Source organism: Mugil cephalus, chromosome 15 (genome assembly GCF_022458985.1).
Source record: "Mugil cephalus isolate CIBA_MC_2020 chromosome 15, CIBA_Mcephalus_1.1, whole genome shotgun sequence".
Taxonomy (NCBI): domain Eukaryota; kingdom Metazoa; phylum Chordata; class Actinopteri; order Mugiliformes; family Mugilidae; genus Mugil; species Mugil cephalus.
In genome coordinates, this window is record NC_061784.1 from 24,773 (window position 1) to 47,317 (window position 22,545).

Below are 22,545 nucleotides of genomic sequence, written 5' to 3' on the forward strand. Positions count from 1 at the left end.
TTATTTCAATAAAGTATGAAGTAAACTTTAAACTTGTTTTGTATTCTGTGAAATGCAATTTTAAATGTTATTAACCTTAACTTGAAATGTTAACTTAACAACCCTAACTTACTTTTTTGAGTGAGTAAAATTCTTAGTTGGTATAACGCTAACCTTTAAGTTTTACTAATGGAGAAAACTACTTTATCTGAACAAAAGATTATTAGTTGGCCAAACTGTTTGAAAACATAGACTTGGTACAAGTCTAACTTTCAAGTTTGTCTCAAAAGGAAAATGTAAAAACAAAACAACATGAGTTTTTGGTTGGGCTCAAAACTCAAACATTGATTGCAATAAGTTGCCTTGAAATTTTGAGTTTTCTCAACTTTTTCATTTTTACAGTGTCTGTATCTTGACGACTACAATGCAACACAAACCAAACCCAGGAGACATGGACTCAAACACCCACAGCCATGGCACAAAACTTTCGGAAAGCTCTCTCCCTGCTCTATCACATAGGTCAGAGTCAAAACCCAGTTAGTGATATATTTCTTTTTTCATTGAAATTGTAGATTAATGACAATCGTGTGCCACAAAACTTAAAATAACGGATTGCTTAAACTGGCGAATGTGAGCAGGTTCCTGCTTGGCCCAACAAGCCTCAGCAACACTCTGCGAAAAGGTCTGTTTAGTGACCTTTCCGATCTTACAACACCACACGCTGGTGGGACAAAAACTTTCTGAAAATTTTCCGGAGCATCTCTCTGACATATAGCAAATTCACACTGTTGGCACGTTGCTTTATATTGGACCTCCAACAAAAGATCACCAAACTCTTATATACCCACATACAATGTGTCTTTAATGAGGCCCACGTACACAACTTCCTCATCTTTAGTACAACATTTAGATCCAACATATTCTTGGAAAGGTCTCAGTGTTGAATCAAGCTACCTCAGACCCAGCGCTATGTGCATACCTGAACAGAACTAGATGGTGCCTATTTTTTTTACCAAAACCCACAAAAGATACACTGAAACACTCACACGCACGGCACAAAATGATTCAGAAACTTCTCTCCCTGCTCAATCACACATGTCCAAAACAAAGTATCAGTAACTGATAGGTTCACATTTCTTTTGTCTGAAATGACTGAAATTGCAGATTAATGACAATCATGCAAAATTTAGTGCAAAGGATATCTTCCGCCTGGCGAATTTAAGAACATTAAAGGCAATTTAACAACACATATTGGTGGGACAAAAACTTTCTGAATACGCGTCTCTCTGATATGTACGTGGCATGTTGCTTTAAATTACACCTCCAATAAAAGACACACGAATATTAGTAGCTCACAGATAAAGTTTTGAGTTTTCAGGAAGGAACCATTCATAAGACTTTAAAGGCAAGGAATTCCCAAGGGATGTTACTTCAGAGAGAGATGGAATTCATAACACTTTTCAAAGAGCCTAAAAGAATGTCCCCTTCCAAAAGATAATATCCAAACGACACAAAGGTCTTCAAAATCTTGGCCATACTTTAGATATTAAGGAAAGATGGGAAACAGAGGGGGGCCTCACATTCTCACAGCAGTGGTTAGTGACCAGCTCTCCCTCCTGGAGGGAATTCAGCTGGAAAAATTTGTCTTGATTCTTTTGTTCTCCAGCTCAAAAGATCCACTAGTATAACCAGACTGCTTGTTGGAGGTCCTATAGCAAATAATTTTCACATGTTTTGGAGGCTGGGGGCTGTTTTTAAAAGGAAAATCTTTGATTTGAATACATAAAGTAAGACAAATAACTTTTTAAAGTATTTTTAGTTGTATCTATAAAGACTCTGACCAGAAAAGAAAGACAAACCAACAAAATATATTTTGGAGAGAATTACATTCAAACCAATGAACTAAATTGATGTTTTTGAAGAGAACTGGCCTGAATGGCTCAGCTATGTGTTAACCTGAGACCTGATTTTATATAGAATCACAACGATAAGGTCCCCTTAATAACAAATGATTTTTTCTTCCCCTTTAATTTCAAGCAGCATCTTTATCCTTATGTGTGATGTGTTTATGTATGACGCTGTTGTTGTACTTAGTGCACAAATCCTCCCTTTGTCATGTTGTGTTTTGTTGTCTTGTTCCCAGTTACCGCATACGCAAAGTATGTGTATTTTACGGAAAGAAAGCTAATAAAAAGTAAATAAAGAAAGTTTAATTTCATTAGAAAGGGATCAATATCTCGGGCTTAACATGCTCAGCGGACACCTGGATGTCTCAGTGAGGCAAACAGTCATTCTCTTGCATGGAATCCACTGCATTCCATAGTTTCCATTACATTTAGCATAACAAATGATGAAATGAGTTTAATTGCATTAGTCTGGAACATTAGGCAACTTCAGACAGAAAACAAATGCGATGTTTGGACTGCACTGACATGCAGCCATCCTCCACATAATATTCAACTGAAATACATGGAACCTACTCAAAAAAAACAAAAAAACGGTATTTTTATCCAGGAATCGAATTAAACAGTGGCTTTTGGTGGAGCCCCATTTTACAGTGCACCCCACGACTTTCCAATTCACATGCATAAGCTTTTAACAATCCAATTGTGGATCTGCAACAGTTTTTCCTTGCCACCGTTGCCCTCAGGCTTGCTATGGAGTTTTTTTTTTTTTGAAAAGCATCTTGAGACAATTTGTATTGTTATAGGCACTATATAAATAAAATTGAATTGAACTGAATTGAATTGTTAAGTATTCATGATGTTGTTTATTTGGATTATGTTCCAAGGGTGTTATGACTTGCATCATCCACCATATTTGTGTGGAACATGCCAGAGGCAGTGGACTCTTAATGTGTCTGCTTTGTACAAACTGGACCTTCTGAGCTCCTTTCAGGAACTGAATATAATTTCTCCCGTCTTCCAGAAAGGTCTTTGTAATGTTAATGGAGCACTGCACAAGCGTGGAGGAAGAGTAAGTATATTTGTTCTTCATCATATTAAAAAGCTGTATTTCAGCAGACAACATCCAAAAATGTACAATTCTCTTTACCTTGTAGTGTGGACATATCAAGATACACTGCAGTGCAGTTTTTCCTACTCTTGGTTTGAGGAAACCCAACTCTGCTGTCTTGAATTCCACTGTCCTACCTGCTAGTCTGAAATGTTGCCTGTTTCTGTTGATGGAAATTCATATTGCTTTAGCCAAAGTGGAGGGTGCTCTTTTTTCAGTGTTTTTGCTAATTAATTAATTTATATTCTTATGTGATTAATGGATTTGTCTATTTTTCTTTCTTCCTCAGCCTCTGCTTTTTTGTCTTTGTAGCAAAAGACAGTGAAGATGCCATATATATCATTCAAAAAGCAGTGAAAATGGAAGTTATATTCATAATGTTACAAAATTAGCTGTATCACGGAATTGTTACTGAAATTAAATTAAGAGAAACTATGACATTTTAGTGGACCCCATTGCTTTCCTTTTAATTTACATTTGTGGCCTATGTCACAGGCACAGGGAAAGGAAAGTGTAGGAACTCCCAGTGGACAGCAGCAAGGGAGAGATCCAAGAAGGCTTTGCAATTGGATGAAGAGGTGATGGAAGTCACTGCATGCAAACCTCAGTTCTTTGCCATCAATGTAGCTTGCAAATTTTGGGCCTACCTCAGCAAAGCTGCCCGTGTCCTTCCGGCCCTCTAGGGGCTGTCAAAAATTAAACCGTTCCTCAGTGTGATGTATGCAAGAGCTCATGCAACTAAGTGTGAGGTATTGTTAACATTTTTGTTTCACATGTGCATTGTCAATGTTTACAAGAGCAATATTAACATACAATTTAAAGTTGATGCATAACAATGGTATGTAGCCTTTTGCGATATCAACACTCATAGATCAAATGAAGTGGTAGGAACCAGTAAGGAGCCTGGACAAAGGTTGGTGAGGAGGCGTAGCAAGTTATTAACTATCTATCTTGTTTTGCCCTGATGACAAAATATGTCAAAAGCAGCTGTAAATCAATTTGCCATATTTTTGCTCCCTTTGATTAGACTGCATTTGATATACTCATCATTTGTTTTCAACGGCACGTGTGGACATGCTTGCATGCACTGGGGTGGAACCATAATAAAAGCACTTTCCACTACATACATCTGTATTGATGGTTTTGTTGTGCCCATTTGGTGACATTTGCTGTTCTCTTGCCTTGTTAATTCTCGAGGGCTTAAATCTTATTATTGTACAACACTGTTTAAGTCTTAAGACTCCTGGACGAGACTGCAAGGTTAGCTGAGCTAAAAAATGAGCTACATTGCCCAGATGAAATGACAACACAGTGGATCTCTGAGGTGACTGAATGAGCAGAGAGTAGAGTGCAGAGAGTGCAGGTAGAATATTTTACAACCAAGCTGTATAAAAAGGGGGTTCTAAAACAAAGTCTTACCTTTCAAGTCATGTGTTCTGTCAAACAAAGGGCTGTGCTCCATTCAGTACTGGACAACCTCCTCGTTTGTGCACCCACAGAGGAACAGTGCCGTTCTGACTCACTCTCCTTGCTGCGGACACAAGGACACAAGGTAAGTCTCTTAGAACCTCAGTGGGTACAGGAAAAGGTTATTTTTCTGGGCCGTGTTCTCAATGCTGAAGACAAACAATTTGTTCAAACTGTTGATGAGAAAGGAGGCCACATGACCTCTGTGTTGCTGCAAAAACATAGTGACAAACTCAGACCTGTGGGCTATTATTACTGTAAACTGGACCCTGTGGCACCTGTAATCTCTCACAGCCCCACGGCCGTGAGAGATAGCATGTCAGCTGAAAGAGCTCTGCTGGCCACCAGAGACATTGTGGCCTACTCCGATGTCACTCCTATTTTCCCTCATGCAATAACTCTTCTACTTAATGATCAGATATCTTCTCATTTCTCTGCTGCTCAATTTGTCTGGTACCATCCAAATCATCCAAATGTTGAATCATCCAAATGTCACCATTAAAAGATGCAACACACTGAACCCGGCCTCTCTCCTCCCCCTCCCAGAGGATGGAGAACCACATAGCTGTCTTGATTATGTTAACCTTGTTTGCACCCCCAGGCATGACCTGAAGGATGAACCAATCCCCAATTCTGACCGTATTCTCTTCGTAGATGGTTCTCCTTCCAGCAACCAGCTGGGAACCAACTGTGTTGGTTATGACGTTGTGACCAACACTGCTGTCCTGGACTCTGGACTGCTCCCCTTCCACTACTCAGCACAATCTGCAGAACTGGTAGCACTCACAACAGCATGTAAACTCTCAGAAAATGTCACCTGCACAACCTATACGGAATCACGTTACGCATTTGGTGTAGCGCAGGATTTTGGTTGCCTCTGGAAACACCGAAACTTTCTAAAATCAGATGGTTCATCTATTCAGAACCACAAACTTGTTTTGGACCTTTTAAACGCTATCCTGTTCCCTCTGCGGTTGCCATATGCAAATGTGCTGCTCATACCAATAACGCTGACCCCGTATCTAAGGGAAATGCAAGAGCAGATGGAGACACTAAGCAGGCTGCAATCCGTCAATCGCCTCCTTCTTTTTCTGAAATTCCCATTATCTAGTGCCGCAAAACACTCTGGTCTCTGTCTGGCTGCACTTATTCTAATAATGTATGGACAGGTCAAGTCAAGTCAACATGTATTTATATAGCACATTTAAAATGACAGCAGTCGACCACAGTGCTGCATATGGGAAGGATAGAAAGTTTAATGAATCAATAAAAAACAGTTAATGCAGCAGCAGCAATAATAGTTTGATAAAACATCAATAACAAATAGCCTAATAAAATAAATATAAAAACAAACACAGGGCAAACAGTGCAGGTAGTCATGAAAAAGATAAAAAGTTAAAGTCAGAGTGAGAGACAGGGTCAGGATAAAATCAGGCTGAATTATACGCTAGGTAGAAGAGATGGGTTTTGTAAGGAAGATTTAAAAGTCTCCAGGGACTGGGAGGACAGAATGTGGAGGGGAAGGCTAATCCAGAGCCTTGGGGCGGCCGCTACGAGGGCTCTGTCACCCCGAGACCATAAATGAAGCAGTGCAACAGGTCAGTGATTTCCTGAAAATTGACCTCAAGCAACACTGTGCTTACCACCCAGCCAATGGGGGTGCAGTGGAGTGTGAAAATGGAACACTGAAACAAAAATTGGTCAAATGCTGTGAAGAAAGTGGTCTTCAATGGACCTCAGCACTACCACCTGTGCTCATGTATGTGAGGATGAGGAAAAGAGCCAGAACTAATTTGAGTCTATTTGAAGTTCTCTTTCCAGCCCCACCAGAAATGGGACATGGACAACCAGGAAAGGGTTTCCCTTCCACAACTCTTTGTGAAGATTCATGGACTGTTCCAGATTTCGCTCACACCCCACATGTGGCAGAGTGGCAGAACGAGCAATGTGGATCCACGCCAGCCAATGCGCATGGGTCCAGACTCCTGTTGAGCCAGAACCATGAAAAGAAGCAGACGACAATGCCTGTATCCCCAATCACCAGCACACACTGGATCGGACACACAACCGAGTCCGGGCAGCATTTTTTTCATGTGTCAGAAGTATGAAGATATGTATTAAACTGTGTCTCAGGGTAACATGAAAGATGTAATTTTCTAATACTTGGCATATTTTGTGATCTTTAAATGATCAACGGGGGGAAATGTGATGGGAAATTACATTTTTATTTTTACATCTCTCATATAAGCTGTCTATATTTACTAATGTGACCTTTTAGCACACACGAGTTCAAAACAAGTGAAAAATATGTTCAGCAGAAGTTCACCGAAAGTTCATAATAAGTGCGACATTACATTATATTTTCTATATGTGCAGACTGAAGACCTTGACTTTGCTTGCACTTCCTCTTGACCTTCTCACCTCATTTCTATGAAGAAGTAAGAATCAAGAAATGGAAAGCACACTTTCACCAGATCCATGTGGAACAAATGTGAGTGTGGATTATAAATTTTGTTGTCACCTCACATTCGGGGTGTCATGCTCTCTGAGTTTTACTCTGTGTGTGTGTCTCCTTCCGCGCAGAATATTTGCAAATAAACCATCAAATGTGATCACTGAGTCTGAATCATTACTAGTTTCAAAAACCCCCCTTGGGGAAATTTTTTCCACAACACTTGCCACAACGTACCGGAGAGGACAGTTCAATAAGGTGAAAAATTTAATAACAAAAAAGATGAAGACAGAGGTCCAACATTCATTCAACTTTGAGAAAGACATGTGATTGAATGTACAGATTTTTGAGAACATCGATCACGACTTTTTTGATAGTCTTTTTTTTAAACTGTGTCTTATTTTAACTATTTCAGTTCATTATTAGTTCTACTTTAAAGGGGTCATTTTTTAAAGTTAAGTTAAAACTTAATTTAAATTTTAAGAACGGGAAACTTAAATTTTGGCTTTTAGCAGAATTGATTACTTTAAGATTTTCTGTTAGTTTTGGTCTAATTTTTTTCTTTCAGAGCCCAAAAAAATTTTTGCTTATTTTAAGAATTCTTGTCAAGCAAACAAAACTCATTGTCAGATTTCTTTGCTTTCTATTTTAACCTATTTTAGCTTTCTATTAGACTATTAGTCTCAGACCCAGCGCTATGTGCTATGTCTGAGCAGAAGTAGGTGGTGCCTAGTTTTGGAAAATATCACCTAGTCAGCCCTTGTATCTTGAGAACTAAAACACAACACAAACTAAACCAATAAAACATACACTGAAACAGCTACAGATATGGCACAAAATGTTTCAGAAACCACTCTCCCTGCGTTATCACAGGGATGTAATATATTTCCCTACACAATATTATCTGGGAGATGTGCTTGGGCTACACAGTCTCTTCTAATAGACTGTAAAAGGCACCCTGTTTAATGTATTTGCCTCCGCCAACTGACGTGACCGTAGTTTTTGTTGTTCTTGCTGCCTTTGCTACATTGTGATTCAGGATGCAGTTGAGTCAAGGGCCATTTCATTTTGGCTGTGTTTGTTTTTGTTTTGTTTTTTATTTGTGGGCCATGCAGTTGTCATCCAGCATGCTTATTTGTATTAAGTTGTATGTTGTTTGTGGTATAGACTGGCATCTTAACATGATATGAAGCAGCAGGTTCTCTCAGGTTCAGATGGCCTGCAATGAAATAATAATTTCATTGTTGCACAAATGGTCTTACTCTTAAAATAAGGCAAACACTCTTGTTATTCCACAGAATTTCATCATTAATTTATTGTAAAACATTTTGATACTCTGGTTTCTGGTTCATTCTAAAAAATGAGTGTGTTGCTTAGAAATGATGACATAAACAATGCAGTGTGTCTATGTAATTATGTATTGTTTTGAGCTGCAGCAGCATAATACCGTTTAGTATGACAGAAATTAATTATTTTGGGAATTTCTATATGACAACATTCATGTTACTAAACAAAGACTATCAAAAAAGCATCCAAGCCTTTTAGATTCATGTGATCGATGTTCTCAAAAATTCATAAATTCGACTCACATGTCTTGCTCAAAGTTGAATGAATATTGGACCTCTGTCTTCACCTTTTCTATTTTTATATCATTATATTAATCACTTTTGAATTGAATTGAACTGTCCCCTCATGGGATGTTGTGTCAAGGTGTTGTGGAAAATTTCAAATCACTTTTGTTGGTTTGTTTGCAAATATTCTGCATGGACGGAGACACACACATACAGTAAAACTCATATATCAATAACTAAGGAAGTTAGAGTTTTGACTCTGACCTATGTGATAACGCAGGGAGAGTGGTTTCTGAACATTTTGTGCCATATCTGTAGCTGTTTCAGTGTATGTTTTATTGGTTTAGTTTGTGTTGTGTTTTAGTTCTCAAGATACAAGGGCTGACAAGGTAATATTTTCCAAAACTAGGCACCACCTACTTCTGCTCAGACATAGCACATAGCGCTGGGTCTGAGACTAATAGTCTAATAGAAAGCTAAAATAGATTAAAATAGAAAGCAAAGAAATCTGGCAATGAGGTTTGTTTGCTTGACTAGAATTCTTAAAATAAGCACAAAGTTCTTGGCTCTGAAAGACTAAAATTAGACTCAAAACTAGACAGAAAATCTTAAATTAATACAAGTTCTGCGGTAAAAGCACTAATTTAAGATTCAGTTACTTAAAATTCAAATTTAAGTTTTAACTGAACTTTAAGAAATGACACCTTAATGTGGAATTAATAATGAGACTGAAAGTAGTTAAAATAAGACACAGTTTAAACAAAGACTATCAAAAAAGTCTGTGATCGATGTTCTCAAAAATCTGTACATTCAACTCACATGTCTTGCTCAAAGTTGAATGAATGTTGGACCTCTGTCTTCACCTTTTCTGTTATTAAATTATTCACCAACTAAATTTTGCGTGATTGTCATTAATCCGCAATTTCAGTGACAAAAGAAATGTGAACCTATCAGTTACTGATACTTTGTTTTGGACACATGTGATTGAGCAGGGAGAGAAGTTTCTGAATCATTTTGTGCCGTGCGTGTGAGTGTTTCAGTGTATGTTTTGTGGGTTTTGGTAAAAGAAATAGGCATCATCTAGTTCTGTTCAGGTATGCACATAGCGCTGGGTCTGAGGTAGCTTGATTCAACACTGAGACCTTTCCAGGAATATGTTGGATCTAAATGTTGTACTAAAGATGAGGAAGTTGTGTAACTGGGCCTCATTAAAGACACATTGTATGTGGGTATATAAGAGTTTGGTGATCTTTTGTTGGAGGTGCAATATAAAGCAACGTGCCAAACAGTGTGAATTTGCTATATGTCAGAGAGATGCTCCGGAGAATTCAGAAAGTTTTTGTCCCACCAGCGTGTGGTGTTGTAAGGTCGGAAAGGTCACTAAACAGACCTTTTTGCAGAGTGTTGCTGAGGCTTGTTGGGCCAAGCAGGAACCTGCTCACATTTGCCAGTTGAAGCAATCCGTTATTTTAAGTTTTGTGGCACACGATTGTCATTAATCTACAATTTCAATGAAAAAAGAAATATATCACTAACTGAGTTTTGACTCTGACCTATGTGCTTTCTGAAAGATTTGTGCCATGGCTGTGGGTGTTTGAGTCCATGTCTCCTGGGTTTGGTTTGTGTTGCATTTTAGTCGTCAAGATACAGACACTGTAAAAATGAAAAAGTTGAGAAAACTCAAAATTTCAAGGCAAACTTATTGCAATCAATGTTTGAGTTTTGAGCCCAACAAAAACTCATATTGTTTTGTTTTTACATTTTCCTTTTGAGACAAACTTGAAAGTTTAGACTTGTGCCAAGTCTATGTTTTCAAACAGTTTGGCCAACTAATAATCTTTTGTTCAGATAAAGTAGTTTTCTCCATTAGTAAAACTTAAAGGTTAGCGTTATACCAACTAAGAATTTTACTCACTCAAAAAAGTAAGTTAGGGTTGTTAAGTTAACATTTTGAAGTTAAGGTTAATAACATTTAAAATTGCATTTCACAGAATACAAAACAAGTTTAAAGTTTACTTCATACTTTATTGAAATAATTGGAAATTGTTCCATTTAACAATTTAACAGTAGCAGCAGAGAATTTCTGTCTTACTACAGCAAAGCGAAACATTTTTACCATTTCATATACAAGTCATTGAGCAGTGTATTACAATTGTAACAACAGCAACAACATTGCTGACATATCTCAAGTGGCTGTGTCAAACAGAAATACGCAAAACCTGTAAAAACACCTGTGCAGTTCACAAACACAACAGTTTATATAATATAAAAAAAGAAAAACAATGTCACAATGTCAGCATACAATTTAACATTGTAAATTGGGCAGAATTATCCAACTGAATAAAACACCCATAAAAACAAAACAAAAAAGTTTGCCATGCATGTCTGCATGTAGACAAAAGCAACATAGAGTGATGCTTCTACCATTTTTTTCCCCTTTGGGATAACATTTTTTAATTTAATTAGCTTCACTCTAATGAACGGTAGTAAATGGGATTCATTCTGCTTAGTCATCTGATAAACTTTCCAGTGGTGTACACAATTATTCCGTACCCTACCGTGCGTTTGTTTCTTGTTAATGCACACACAGTCCAAGCGATTATATCTATCCTCTTGTTGGATAGATATGTTGAGCCTCCTATTGTACTCACCAAGCATGTCCTGAAGAAGTTCTCTGAATCCTCGCGAAGAAACAGGGTTAGACCTTGCAGGGATGTGCTCCTTCTGTGTAGTCCCAATGTCAGATGTTTGAAACCCCCGCCAAAAAAAAGAAATACTTCTCAGAGAAGTGACCAACGCTGTATTATTACATAAGTTGCTATTACGGCCGTGAGGGTTGGCCGTATGTCTCTCCCCTCTTGATGTGTGTGTGCATGCACTGGTGTGTCTGTTTCTATCTTGCGCTAGGTGTATTGTGGAGAGTCTCCAGTGGGCGTGTCTCCAGAGAGCGTGTCCGACTGATCAGCTTAAGTGTATAGTGTATTAGGGTTGGGATAGAAAATCAACTCACATAAGTATCAGGACTTTTTGTTTTACGATTTTTAAATCGATTTTTTTGTTCAAAATTGTCCCCCCCCGCCCCCCAAATTTAAATGCTTCATTTTAGTTTGTTCATGACCCTAAGTGGGAAAAAGTTACCACTTTTGTCCAGTGCAGGGTGAAATGTGTGTGTGTGTGTGTGTGTGCATGAGGTGTAAGTGAACGAGCGAGCGGGCAGAGAGTGAGTGTGCATGTACACACTCACTCCAGGGTCCAGGGTGTACGCCCCATCGTTTCCGGTTGATAGTTTTGTGTGCTCGCTTCCTGATTTCTATGGCCTCCAATTTCTCCTGCAGTGATCTGTGATTGCTCCTGATTTCCCCGCTGTCTCCTGTTTCGCATTCTTTTTTGTGTTCATTTCTCCATGTGTAGAATGATCTTCCAGTTTCTCCAATGTATGTTTTTGGGCATGTTTATGTTTTGCACGATATTTCATAGATGATGTTGCATTTTTTGTCCAGTTCTATTTTGTCTTTTGGGTGTACTATGAGTTAACAGAGTTTTTTGTGTGGTTTTATTGCTGCGTTGATGTGATGTTTTTTCATGATGTGTTGTATTGCTTCCATTATCCCCAGATGTATGGTATGCATATGGTGTCTTTGTATTGGTCCTCTGTTTTCTGAGTGTGTTTCTTCGTTCTCTCTTTTTGTTTATTGTATTGTATTATATTGACAAAGTGTGAGTGCGTGTTCTATGTGTCTTTCCTCTTCCTGTCTGTCTTTATCTTCCGTGATGATGTTGACCTGTTGATAGAGTGTTCTGACGACTGAGTGATTGTGTGCTGTGGGATGTTCTGATGTCCAGAGGAGGTACTGGTCCGTGTGAGTGGGTTTTCTGTAAACAGTGATTTTTTTGATGCCGTCTTCTTTGTGGTGGATGTTCAGATCGAGGAACGACATGGTCCGGTTGTGTTCTTCTTCGTGCGTGAATTTTATGTTTCCAGTGTTGTCCATAGTGTGGACATTGTGTGTATCCGACTTTTATTTTTTCCAAGATGTCGTCCATGTATCTTTTCCACAGTGTGGGTTTACAGTGTGTGGATGCTGTGTAGATGGTTTTTGATTCCAGGTCCTCCATGAAAAAACTGCTCATTGTTGCTGATAGTGGATCTCCCATTGCGAAATGTTCTGTCTGTCTGTATATGATTCCTTTAAACTGAAAATAAGTGGATTTAGCAACAAAATGTAAGAGTGTGGAAATATCTTCAACTGTCAGGTTTGGTGTGTTTTTTGAGGGTTTCGGTGTTCCTTGAGTCGTTCCTGTACGATGTGTAATGTGAAGTCAACTGGGGGTTTTGTGACTCGTGATAACACGTCGTGTGATATGAATATTTCATCTTTTTCTACTCTTATGCTGTTGAGTTCTTGTGCCAGTTGTTTTTTGTTTTGTTGTCTCAAAACAACTTCTGTTGTACTGAGGAGGGGTTTGATGATTTCAATCAGTGCTTTGGGGAGGTTGTATGTTACTGATCTGATACTGTCAACTATTGGGCGGAGAGGGGTGTCTTTTTTGTGAATTTTGTTGTTCCGTATATATGGGGGGTGATGTTGGCTGTGGGTATCAGGTGTTCAGATGCGTCCCGTGTTATTTTGTTACTTTGTATTAAAGGTTTTAGTAATGATTTCAGGGTCCTTTTCTTTTCTTCCGTGGGGTTCTTTTTCAGTATTTTGTAGGTGTTCCTGTCCCCTAACATGGATTCCATCGGTTTTTCATATGTTTTTGTGTCCATGATGACTGTTGTTCTTCTTTTATCGGCCGGCAGGATGGTAATGGTTTTGTCTCCTTTTAACGATTTAATTGCATTTTGTTATTCCTGTGTGATGTTGCTTGGTGGAAGTTTGACTGATTTTAAAATTCAATACAATTTTAAAGCTCATATTACAATGAGTGTACTCATCAGGAAAATGAGCTCAGCACATCCACATTAGTCTAGAAATGTTAGTAAATGTGGCCCATTTTACATTGTTTTGCTCAGGATTCAAGAGGACAGTGTTTTGTTTTGTTTTTAAATTTTTTTAATATATATATATATATGTATCATTAATTTAATTCTCATCCTTTGCCTTGTTTTTCATTCATGAATTCATATTTCACATGATTGGTTGTGCCACAACCAAGCACTTGATTTCACAGAGCCAGGTAAAATACTCGTCTGTTTTACTTGGCTGCTAATTCAGAGTTATGATTGCGGTGACGCTTCATTTCTCTCGTCAGATTACACATACTGTATCTACTCTTTATTATGTCGATGAATGAAGTTAACCCAAAGATAGTATATCGAACCAAGTGTCACACCTCATTTTCAATATAAATTTAATACAACTTTTGACCACAAACGGCAAAGATAAAACATACAGTTTTGTGTGGGAATTTTTTTTTTCTCTACTCTTCGGGGGCTTGCTCACCGAGTTTTCGCACAGTGATGAGACACATATCTTTGTAATCAGCAGAGTCTCTGCTTTCAGGGGACACCTTGTTTGTGTGGTTTGGTTGAAGTGGTGAAATTAACAGAAGCACTGAAGTGCACATACGCGTTTTCGTTTTTGTTACCTGCCCATACATGCTTGGGGATTGAACTGTGTTTCGTTTGGGTGGCGTTTCCCAAAGGTTGGGAGTAATCTGGGATGGTTTCTATGCGTTTGGTTGACAGGATTTTGTCTTCAGCAGTGAGAACACAGCCCAGAATAATAATCTTTTCCTGTACCCATTGAGGTTTTGACAGACTTACCTTGTGTTCTTCTGCAGATAAGTGACGCAAGGAGAGTGAGTCAGGGCAACACTGTTCCTCTGTGGGTGCACAAACGAGGAGGTTGTCCACGCACTGAATGAGAGCAGAGCCCTTTGTTAGAAAGAACAGATGACTTGAAAGAGTGCTCTGATATTACAGAGATTTTTTTTTTCATAAGTTATTAAACTATCTTTCCAGGCTTTCCATGTGAGAACTACTGGAATGCCAAATTCTTCCCATCTTTTCGAACTTTGCTTTGAACTACATGACTGTGAATTATACCATGGAGCTACCCTCCTCCGATTTATCACCTTTTTCAGAGGAGCAATTCTATTTAAAGTTGTACTGAGTGATGCTGTCGTACTATCAACAAAATAATGTTTTTGTGTTGGAGTTAGATTGTGGTTGCTGGCATCCACATAAGGCACTGAGGAAATGTCTTTCTAATTCAGTGTAATCCCATATTGTGAATTCAAATGTAACAAGGAAATTATCAGACAAAGGAGAGTTATGAGAATATATTGTCAGACCTTCAGTTTCTATGCCGTAAGTTAGAACAAGATCTGAAGTGTGATTGAAACAGTGACTTGACCCATTTACATTCTGAGAAAAGCCAATTGAATCTAATAATGACATATATGAAGAGCTAAGACTGTCACTGCTAACATCAGTATGGATGTTAAAGTCATCTACTATGATGACTTTATCTGTTCTAAGCACTAAATCACGTAGAAACTCATAGTAGCTATGACTGGGTGGCGTGGACTCATTTAAACTGACATATTCATCATTCTGCAGCCACGTTTCAGTCAAACTAAATAGATCAATCTGATGAGTAGTTGAAAGCAGGCAGTTCGAAATATGGTAGGTATTTGGCATTCCACTAAATCTGAAGAAGCTCGCATAGCCTGGGAAGATAGTTTATTAACTTATATATATATATATATATATATATATATATATATATATATAAAAAACTCTCTGTAAGAGTAGAACAGCAATGTAAGGGTCTCTTGTCTAGAGTGCTGAATATCTGAGCTAAGCTACACCTGCTGTCGTGGTTTCATTAACCAGCCCAGTCTTCATGGCCTGGAGTGCTGTGTGTCAGACATGTTGAGCTCCATAAACTACATGTGCCTCAGTCTTCATGGCCTCCTCTGCTTCTGAATATCAATATTTTCTACCAGCTCAAAAGAAATGAGCCCACCATGGAATCATTTATTCATGTTTTTCATGAATACCAACTGAATGACAGCAGGCTCGTTGCCAGGCCAACACATGGGATGACCAGCAGTGTCTTTCTCTATGAGGACTGGAGGTTGTATGCTTTGTATGCTTATATGCTGACGGATGTATCAGGATGATAGTGAGCTTCTCTGAGGCTTAGCAGAATGATATGATGCCCAAATACCGGGAGAGGGATCTCCATATTTATATAGATAGATAAATATATAGATAGATATATATATGTGGCAAAATGCCATGTGTTCATTTGATACATTTCAGAGAGATGCTCCAACGAATTCAGAATGTTTTTGTCCCACCAATGTGTGGTATTGTGTCTTAGATAAGTTGCAAGGTCAAAGGTCCTCTAAAGGGGCCTTTTCTCAGAGTGTTGCTGAGGCCTGTTGGGCCAAAGAGATTGAGCAAATAGGAACCTGTCCAAAGTCAAAGAGGTTTGACTTCACGGGACAACTTATTGTGAGTAAGTGTCACTTCAGGAAATGATGTTTAATTGCCTTCAATATTCTTATATTCACAAGGCAGAAGATATTTTTTTTAATTTTCTGCCATGTTTGTGAGTGTTTCAGTGTATGTTATATGGGTTCGCTTTGTGTTGTGTTGTAGTTTTCAAGATACAAGGGTTAAAAAGGTCAAACTTTGCAAAAATAGGCACCACCTAGTTCTGTTGTACATGGCGCTGGGTCTAAGACAGCTTGACTCAACACTGAGACCTTTCCAGGAATATGTTGGATTGTAATGATAATCCAATGTGGGCGTATGGCGAAAAACCCCAATTGCCCACGATTTATTGAGCGTTCCCTCGTTAACGATAAATGGATGAAAAATGCGGGAATTAAAAAGAAATTTTAAAAAAAAATAGTTCCCGAAATTCAACCACATTTTTTTAAAATTCCCGGTGGGGGAAAAAAGGTTTGATGTTTTTTCCCTTTTGGTTGTGACAACATTTGTTTTTGCACATTTTACATTTTTTGAGCAGTATTCCCCCTTTTTAAAAAACCCAAAATATCCCACAAAAATTAAAAATGCTTTTCCCTCTTTGGAACAAGCGGCTGCTTTTCCTCCCCCCTCAACTGGTTTTAAACCTCCGCTGCGGCACTGCAGCTGCGCTTCGACGTTTAAACATTTCCTCTGTTTTGAACCGTCTTTCCCTTCTTTTTAAACAGGCTGGATGGGGTGGAGTCACATGACTACTTTGGGTTGTACAAAGTGTGCAGTTTTTTAAAAGGACATAAACAAAGCCTCCCTACCCCAACACAGCCAAAAGAAAAAAAATACTTTTCTTTTTTTTTTTTTTTTTTTCCCAAATATCCCGCCCTTTGGGGCAAAATGAATTCGGTTTTGTCGTAAATTTCGATATTGGAAAATTTTGGGTTTTGTATCCCCCCGGATAATGATAATAATAATGCACTGTTTTTTTTTCTTTTTTAAAAATGCTAAAAGCGCTTACAATTGTATGAATTTTTCATTCACTAACTTTGAAACCCCCTTTGGTGGTGGAAAAACTACCCCCTCAGTAGTCACAGCTCCCCTAGGAAGGTGACAGAAACAGGGTTGCCAATGTGGCCAATTTTGCCCAAACCACCAACTTTTACTCCCCTGCAGTCTTTAAAACCAGGTGAGTTTGGTGGGTTAATTGTCCCAAGGACACAACAGAAGATAGTTACGGGGACGGAATAAACCCCGGCCCAAACCTTCCCCGTTATTGCGGGGATTGCTCTACCCCTAAAGCTACTTCTCCAATAGTACGAAAGTTGAGGGGTGTTTTTAAAACTTGGGTTTTTCAAAAAAAGGGACACTTTTGTAAAATAAGAATTCTTTTTTTTGGAGGTGAAAAATAAAGCAACTTTCCCAAAAGTGTAGATATGTAGAGGGGGGCTCCAGAGAATTCAGAAATTTTTTGCCCCACCAGTGTTTTGGTTTATTTTTTGGGGAAAATTTGTAAGTTCAAAGTTTCCCCAAAAGGGGGCCTTTATTTGCGGAGCTTTCCCTGGGGCCCTTTTGGGGAAAAATTGGGAAACCCTGCCCAAATTAAAAGGGGTTTTGGGCTTCAAAAGAAAAATTTGGGGTGAAAAAAGTTAGGGGTTTTTTTGCCTTCGGGAAAAGGATTTTAAAATTTTCCCTTCAATTTTATTAAAATTCCCCAGATAGAAGCAATCGCTTTATTCCGTTTTATCCCTGCATGTTGGCTTTTAACCCAACAATTGGGGTGAAAAAAAAGAAAGGTAAATTATTGAAAAACTATTTAAGTTGGGTTTTTTGATCTAACCTTGGGATAAAAGCAGGGAAAAAATTTTTTGAATGTGATTTGTTTTGGGGCCCCCTGTCCCATGTGTTGGCGGTAGCCCTTTGCGGGCAGGGCCCCTGGTTCGAACCCCCTACTGGGTTCCCTTTTCCCTAGATGTTCTTTGTAACCCACGTGAGCCTCAAAAGGCGGGGGGGGGGGGGGGGGGGGGAAAATTTTTTTTTAAAAAGAAGATACAATGGTTTTTAAAACAGGAGATTCCAAAAAGACTAGATAGCGGCTTTTTTTTTGAATCCGGGGCGGGGAAAATAATAAATTTTTCTGTAAACTAAAAGACGCATCCAGAATATGGGGGTTTTTTGGGGCTTCCCAAATTTCAGACTTTACCCCAAAAAAAAAGGGATAATAGTTTTAAGTTTTGGGTTCAAATTTTTTTTAAACAAATTGTAATCCATTTCTTGAAAAAAAATTTCAAAAATTTTTTTTGTCACACCAGTTTTGTGGTGTTGGGATTGTGCCTTTTTGGAAAAGTTGTTAGGTTAAAAAAGTTACAAAAACGGGCCTTTTGCAGGATTTTTGTTTGCTGGGCCCTTTTTGGGATAAAACGGGAACTGCCCAAAGGGCAATGGGTTTGGCTTACAAAGGACAATTTGGTGACAAGTAAAGTGCCCACTTTAGGGCTTTTACCCCTTCAAGTAATTTAATTTTTTTTTAGTCTTCAATGTTTTTATATCCGCTGGGTTAAAAACAATCCGTTATTTCTAAGTTTTGTGCTGTAGGATTGTCATTAATCAGCATTTTTCAATGTAAAAAGTAACGTGAATATATTTATAACTAAGGAAAGTTAGAGTTTTTTGGCTCTGAGTGCAGGGAGAGGGGTTTTTTCTAAAAACATTTCGTGCCATATCTGTAGCTGTTTCAGTGTTGTTTTTTTGGGGTTTTAGTTTGTGTTGTGTATTAGGCACCACCTATTCTGCTCAGGCATAGCCCCTTTGCACTGGGTCTTAGGGAGTTCACTAAACCCCTGGGGACCTTTCCCGGAGTTTGTTGTTTCCCTCAATGTAGCAATAAAGATTGGGGGGTGGTTGGGGTTTTGTGAGGGCCCCCAACCCGAATCTTTTTAAAATGGCAAAAAACAAACCCCAATAGAAAACAAAAAAATCTAAAAAGTTTTTTTTTTTTGACAGGAAATTTTCAAAAAAAAGCACAAAGTTTTTGGCTCGGAAAAACTAAAAAATTTGACTCAAAAAAAGACAAAATATCTTAAAATTAAACCAAATTTCTTCTTAAAAAACCCCTAATGAGATTTATTTACTTAAAATTTTAAATTTAAATTTTTATTAACTTAAAGAAATTTCACCTTAATGTGGAATTAATAATGAGAAAAGAAAGTAGTTAAAAAAAAAATTTCTTTAAAAAGAATAAAAAAATATTGATGTTGTCTTAAACAAGGGCCTGTTGATGATATTAACCCAAACCCCAACAAGCCTGTCTTTTTGGGGGTGGGGGAAAAAAAACTACAAAAATACCCGAAAGAAAACCCACACCAACAGGGGGAACTTTTAACCCCCGAAAGGCCCAAGTGGGTTGAATCCCAACCTTTCCCGAAAGGGGGGATAAGTGCTAACCACCAAACTGTGGGGGACTTTTGGGGGGAAAAATTTTTCAAAAATGTTTTTCAAAATCTTTTAGGAGGCATGAAAGAAATATTTTGAAGGTTTTAAAAATTTTAAGTCCCTTCTGAAAAACACAAATTTTTTTTTGAGTGGTTTTATTGTGACCCCAAATTTTAGAAATAGCAACATGTCTAATTTTAAGGAAATGAAGGGCTTTTCCCTTTGGAAAATGATTACAAAAACAATGCAGTGGCCCGTTAAATGGGGTTTTATCTAAATGGTAATAAATTATAAAAGAGAAGACATTACTTGCAAAATGCTGTTTTAAGGGAGTGATTTTCCCGAGTTTGGACTTGTTTAGCCAATGTATATTACAATGTATATTAAAAATTTTAATTTATGTAAATTTAAATATCGTTGTATTGGGTTTTTAGTGGGGAGCAGGGAATACTATTTGCTAGGGTAGACATTTTAAAAGGCATATACAATTTGAAATCCAAAAATTTACCAATTTAATGAAAATTTTAACATCTATTAATTTGGTTTTATTTCTTCCATGTTTTAGGGTTTTACTACAGGGGATGTAATTATTTCCCCACACGATTTATTTGGGAGATGTGCTTGGGACACAGTCTCTTCTAATAGACTGTTAAAAGGCCCCCCGTTTAATGTATTTGCCTCCGCAATGTTTTGACCCTAGTTTTTTTTTTGTTTTTTGCTGCCCTTTTCTACATTGTGATTAGGATTTCAGTTTTTAGTCAAGGGCCCTTTCATTTTGGCTGTGTTTTTTTTTAGTTTTTTTTTTTTAATTTTGTGGGGCCCTGCAGTTTTTCATCCCGCATGTTATTTTTATTAAGTTGTATGTTGTTTGTGGTATAGATGGTCTTAACATGATAGAAGCAGCAGGTTTCTCAGGGTTTAGATGGCCCGCAATGAAATAATAATTTCATTGTTGCACAAAAAGGTCTTACTCTTAAAATAAGGCAAAACTTTGTTTTTCCAGAATTTTTTCATTTATTTATTGTAAAACATTTTTTATGCTCTGGTTTCTGGTTCATTCTAAAAAACGAGTGTTTTGCTTAGAAAGGGTTTTAATAAAATGCAGTGTTTTTTTTTTTGTAATTTGTATTGTTTTGGTGCAGCAGCATAATATGTTGGGGTATAAGAGAAAGTAAATTTTTTTGGGAATTTTTTATATGACAGCATTCATGTTACTAAACAAAGATAAACAAAAAAGCATCCCAAACCCTTTTAGATTCATGTGATTGAGGGTTTTCAAAAATTCCTTTAAAAACGACTCACATGTCTTGTTCAAAGTTTAATGAATATTGGGGCTCTGGGCTTAAACCTTTTTTATTTTTATTTATTATATTATTCAAATTTTGAAATTTAAATTTAAAATGTCCCTCATGGGATGGGGTTTTGTCAAGGTGTTGTGGAAAAATTTTTAAAAACTGGGGGGTTGTTGAGAAAAATTTGTAATGATGCGAGTCTCAGTGTGACTTTTGTTGGTTTGTTTGCAAATTTTTCTGCAAAGGGGCGGAGGGCACACACATACAGGAAAAACTCTTTTTTAATCAATAACTAAGGAAGTTAGAGGGTTTTACTTTTGACTATGTGATAAGCAGGGGAGAGTGGTTTCTTTAAACATTTTGGCCTTTCTGTAGCTGTTTTCGTGTATGTTTTATTTTGGTTTTTTGTTTGGGGGTTGTGTTTTTTGTTTTTCAAGATACAAAGGGTGACAAGGGAATATTTTCCCAAAAAAAGGACACCTACTTCTGCCAGACATAGACATTGCGCTGGGTTTTGGGACTAATAGGGCTAATAGAAAGCTAAAAAAAGTTTAAAAAAGAAAGCAAAAAAAATTTTGGAATGAAAAGGGTTTTTTTGTTGACAAGGGAAATTTTCAAAATGAGCACAAAGGGTTTCCCGGCTCTGGGAAAAATAAAATTAGGGCTCAAAAATAGAAAAAAAAAAAAATCTTAAATTTTTACAAATTCTGCGGTTTAAAAGCACTAATTTTAAAATTGGGGTTACTTAAAAATTTTAAAATTTTAAATTTTTAAATTAACTTTAAGAAATGGGCAAAATTAATGTGGAATTTAAAAATGAACTGAAAGGGAGTTAAAATAAGACACAGTTTAAACAAAGGGCTATCAAAAAGTTTTGTGGGTCGATGTTCTCAAAAAACTGTACATTCAAATTTCATGGGCTTTCTCAAAATTGAATGAATGTTGGGGCCTCTGTTTCACCTTTTCCCGTTATTAAATTATTCACCTTTTTGAATGTCCCCTTTAGGGGGCGTTGTGTAAAATTTTTTGTGGAAAAATTCCAAGTGAGGGGGTTTTTGGAATTTGTAATGATTTAGATCCCGTGATCACTTTTGAAAGGTTTTTTTGAAAAAATTTGTGCGGCAGGAGACAAAGGAAAAAAAAACGAGTAAACTCAAAAGCATGGGCACCCCGAAAGGGGAAAGGGGACAAAAAAAATTTTAATCCAAAACCCCCATTTGTTCCACATGGATCTGGTGAAAGTGTGCTTTCCATTTCTTGATTCTTACTTCTTCATAGAAATGAGGTGAGAAGGTCAAGAGGAAGTGCAAGCAAAGTCAAGGTCTTCAGTCTGCACATATAGAAATTATAATGTAATGTCGCACTTATTATGAACTTTCGGTGAACTTCTGCTGAACATATTTTCACTTGTTTTGAACTCGTGTGTGCTAAAAGGTTACATTAGTAAATATAGACAGCTTATATGAGAGATGTTAAAATAAAAATGTAATTTCCCATCACATTTCCCCCCATTGATCATTTAAAGATCACAAAAATGCCAAGTATTAGAAAATTACATCTATCATGTTACCCTGAGACACAGTTTAATACATATCTTCATACTTCTGACACATGAAAAAAATGCTGCCCGGACTCGGTTGTGTGTCCGATCCAGTGTGTGCTGGTGATTCTCTGTTGGGGATACAGGCATTGTCGTCTGCTTCTTTTCATGGTTCTGGCTCAACAGGAGTCTGGACCCATGTGCAGTGGCTGGTGTAGATCCACATTGCTCGTTCTGCCACTCTGCCACATGTGGGGTGTGAGCGTAATCTGGAACAGTCCATGAATCCATGAAAGAGTTGTGGAAGGGAAACCCTTTCCTGGTTGTCCAGGAAAGCCCCACCAGGTTGTCTGGTGGGG